We start from the raw sequence: 4,872 nt of genomic DNA, 5'->3' as shown, positions 1-4,872 counted from the left end.
CACCACCATTGTCATTTCCTCTATAATTCAATGTGAAATTATTATTTTTAGACAACATTTAAAGGCATTTCGAGCGAATGCAGGTTATGATAAACATATATATTCTTCAAGTACAAGCTTTAAATTACCTTTTAAGCCAATAAAAAAGGGTGGTCAAGTTATTCCTAAGAAAAATCTCTCCACTTGAAAAACAAACTCTGAAAATTGCACAGTCCGCCATGACAGTTCTTCCAAAATTACCTTTCAACTATAGGGCAGCAGTTTATGCTTAAATCTCTATTCTAAATCATAAATCAAGCAATAATAGATACTTAAGGTATAAACGTTTCAGGAATATGATTTTTGATTTACAGTGTATTGAGCATGTGAAAACATGTCTATCAGTCATGAAAACATTATTTTTTTATTGAGAATTTTCCACACAACGGAAGTACATATGACGCAATGGTGACGTCATACCTATACATAACGTGAACGCCGGAAACCAAACGAGATGCGAAGTAGGTCTCCAGTAGTTCTCGAAATAGTTCAGTATACTTATGAACAAAGAATAATATTATGAATAATATTGGTCAACTAACAAACAAAAGAACAGCAATGTTAAGAGATATGCTTATTTTGCGTTCGCTTCTTGATTAAAGATATTCATACGCATTGTTTACCAATGGGTCAACGATGCAAACTTTTGCACAAGAACCATGGAATTGTGTATCAGCGTCTTGATATTGTTCAAGACTGGCCCAACCCTAAACACTTTATATAGTCACTCCACAATGAAGCAACCTCGAAAGTGTATCGGCATGAGTTAGAACCAGCAACGCCTAGCCGCCAAGGCCCAATGATACGGAACATGATATATACATCATTAAAAACGCAGTTAGATACCAAACGACGTAATCAACGAATATCTCTTAATAGGCAGCTTTCATTTTCATTCAATATAATACTGAATGAAAATGAAAGCTTCATTGTGGAGTGACTATATGAATTATTTTACTTTTATTCATTTACTACATGAGCGTCTGTCGATCAATCGACGAACTGTAGTAAACAAACTCCACGACAATGACCTAATTCCCACAATTTTACCAGCTTACTACATGAACGATGACACAGAATAAGATCTTCAAACATTATCGACTGGTTTATTAGACAACATTCAGGACGCTTGGTATATGAAAGGTTATAAAATATAAATATAAATAAATAAAAATAAAAAAAATTCTGCCATTTGTCGTAATAACAGAAAGCTTTAAGACCTGTCAACTAACAGCAAGACTGATTAAGAAATTGAAACTCAAAAGAAGGACGGTGTACGGACGCGCCCCTTCCCGCCAACCAACATCATAGCTGGGTGAGAGATTGTGACTACAAAGATGGACGGGGAGATGCGCAACAGCACGCAAACCAACAGCATGGCTGAATGAGATAATGTACCTAAAGAGATGGACGAGAATGATACGGGCGGGCTGTCCCCTCCTGCCAACCAATAGCATGACCTGTTTAATAATTAGCGTGCGGTATAAGTGAATAGCGTTTGAGTTTATCCGCACGGTAGTTACATAACAGTTACGCCTATTTTACTTGTTACCGTTCCGATATTGGAGTTCATATGTAGACATAAAAAACGAAAACACTCTCAGACATAGTACGGAAGCAGCATTTAGTCTGTCAATAGTGAAAGCAGAATTTTACTTGGCGGCCGACGGTTAAAACTGTTGTGTATTTAGATAAAATTGTTAAATATAATTATTGGTTCCTTAACATGATTGTTTTTAAATTCCTGGCGCCTGGGGCTTTTCTGGCATCAAAAATTAAAAAAGAAAATTATTCTTCCTCGATGGGGGTTTCATTTTGCCAAGTCAAATGACTAGATTTCCCCTCTTTCGTTTTCGTAACAGGTTATTCCTAAAATGGTGGTACTTTTTAAGAACTTTTGAAATTGCAGTATGGGTCATTTCATCTCATTGCATTTTCATATTTCTGATCACATGTTAATGTAACATTTCACGGTATGTAGATACAACTTGTTGAAAAGAACGCACTGTGCCTATGTGGTAAAGTGTTCAATACAACATACTGGTTAGATATATATGTATGACTGTGATCTCATGTTAATGTCTGTCATATTTACACTTTTGGCATTTTATACATCTAGTTGTATCACGTATTGTATTATGCTGTATGAGATTGATTATGTATTATTTGCGGACATTGGTAGTGTATTTCAATATATCTAATAAAGTCGTAATAAATTAATATTGATGTATATTCCAATTCTAACATATTGTTTAAAATTAGTTATTTTAGTGCACGAATTATCGTGGCAATAAACAGCCGTAGCTGATTTATAAAATAGAAGAACTTTCAAATGACGCATTATTTAGGCAAAATGCCAAGAAGAACATAAGGTCCGGTTATATTTGGCGCCCTGCCGAGATTGAACATATAAAACAGTGGCAACCTGTGCAAATTTAGAATAAACATACGTTATACTATAGTACATGAGGAGACTGTCGGTAGACGGTATTGACGTGTAAATCAGGGGGCCATTTCTGTTTTCCGTAAGAAAACGAAACATCCGCTTCCACATCAGGGAAAATGAAATGTTTAGAAATAAAACTTGTTTACCACATTTAACCTTCTTTAGCACAAAACAATAGAGTAGACAGAATTGAGAAGAAAACCTTGAAGCTTATGCTATGTCTCGCTTCTGTAATTCATCAAGGCTGCTTATGCTTGTGTAAAAGTTGCAGTTATTCGAAAATATGTAATATAATAGTTGTGCGGTATATCAACTCGTATGTAAAAACAAATTGTTTTAATTTGTAATCAATGTATTAGAAGGAAGAAAGGAAAGAGATAGAAGAAAAGGAAGATGGAATAAGGCAGAGCTACCAGGACTGGTCAGGTCGTGAATGGGATAAGTTTTGTTGAATTTATGTGTATACTCATAACCGTTTAGACAGTATATAGTTGGTTAAAGATATGTTTGTTAGTCTGATATAAGGCTTCCATTGATTTAAAGAGTGGATGAGTGACCAATGAGATAATTTGTTTTGAGAAGATTATAAGTATCTTCCATTGCGAGAGTGTAAGACAGGTTCATTCCTACCAGAGCGTAGGGTGTTCTGCGGAAACGAGGTTTACCTGCGCGAGGGTCGGGATAAACCTATCTTATACGAGCGGCTATAGTAGATGCTTTTTCTCCCACCTCAGTTAAACAAAATTAAGTAAAAATGTAATTTTTGCTGGAACTCTTTTTTGCTTAGTGAAAATAATTGCATATGGATATGCGATAGCACGTGGTTGTCATGGATATACGCGCAGTGATCAAGTTAATGTTAATAGTCAAATCGTTTTTTTTTAAATAGTTCTAAGGAGAATGAAGCATTATTTCTTGAATGGTGCCTGAAAACTGTTTTATGGTGACATTTGAAGCGAGAAATAATTAATTAGCGTTCTAAATATTACCATAAGACAAGATTTCCTTGATGCTACTGACGACAGTCTTCAACAAGGGAGGTTATTACAATGTGGTAAAAGGAGTTCCATACGGGCATTTTATCTTCGCCCGTGGGCAAGATAAGAATATCTAGCATGGTAAAATTATTGGATCTACTTATCTGAGATGGGAGAAATGTTTTTTTTTATATAACTACAGTGCATACGGAGAGGTGAAAGCGAAAAGGTTCTATCTTCTTCTTTGTTTAATGTCACCTAGAACCTTTTCGCATTCACCCCTCGATACGCAACCGCGCATGATTGACATGCTTGACACAAGACTTGCGGTCACCTTCGTAGTAAAAATCGGGTTGGTATTTATATTTAGTTTCATTTAAAAAACGCACGGATGGCGACAAACATATCTTATTTCTTCCGGGAGGGCGTTCCATACAGAGATAGTTGATGGCAGAAATGAACTCGTCAACAACTGTGATTTGCATGAAATGTTCCGTACGCTCCAAAGCCTCTACGAAATGGCATCGCCATCTCTTGATGAAATCAGTGAATTTAGATATGCTGGTGTTTGAAAGTGAATCCTTTTAAAAGTGAATGTTTACGTCGCCTTCCCTTTAGGAGTTCGATTTCAGCTTCAACTTCGTCTGGTTATCGTAGTATTAATATTCAAACAGAGGCTTTATAAATATTAAATACAGAACTTTAAGCGATTTACGATCAAGAAGGTAATTGAAAAATCGCATGAAAATAATTCGCTGCCAGGCTTCTGCTTTACGCATGATCGAGCCATGAGCGGTGCTCGAGCGTGTGACTCTAGATGTTTGGGTATTATTCATGACTATTGCTAATGCTGATCTTTTAGACCACATATTTTTTTTAAGTCATCAGTAAGTTGCTGTGAAACACACATGGGGTCTTCGATTAGAACAAACAAGGCTGTATCATCTGATAAGAGTCGTTTATGCGATTGAATATCGCCAAGACTGCCATTGATGGTAATGCAAAACGTCAATAAATGGGAAAGAAATTTCAAAAGTTACTTACCTCAGACCATAGCTTTTTACTTTATCTTGTCCAGTTGCCTTGTCGGTCGTGACAACCATAATTGAATCAAAAACATCTTGAAGTGAAATAACAAAGTATTGTAGTGTTGAATTTTCAGAGCCACCGAAAATACGGAGTGGCCTGTCAGGTTCACTTTAACGTTCCTGAGATTGAAAGTAATTATTAAGTTAGCTTTATCCGTATATAAATATCTGATTCGTAGATAGTATATTCATAGATTTCCTTGGATGCAGTTGTCGGTATGGCAAAATTATTTGTGGTTGTCCAAAAGTCGGTGGCGTGAATAATTATTTCATTGAGTCTAGAAGCCACTCTTTCATAATGCAACTGCTCGAACAAGATTGT

This window comes from Mya arenaria, chromosome 3 (assembly GCF_026914265.1).
Source record: "Mya arenaria isolate MELC-2E11 chromosome 3, ASM2691426v1".
Lineage (NCBI taxonomy): Eukaryota > Metazoa > Mollusca > Bivalvia > Myida > Myidae > Mya > Mya arenaria.
Note: the sequence above shows the minus strand (reverse complement) of the source record.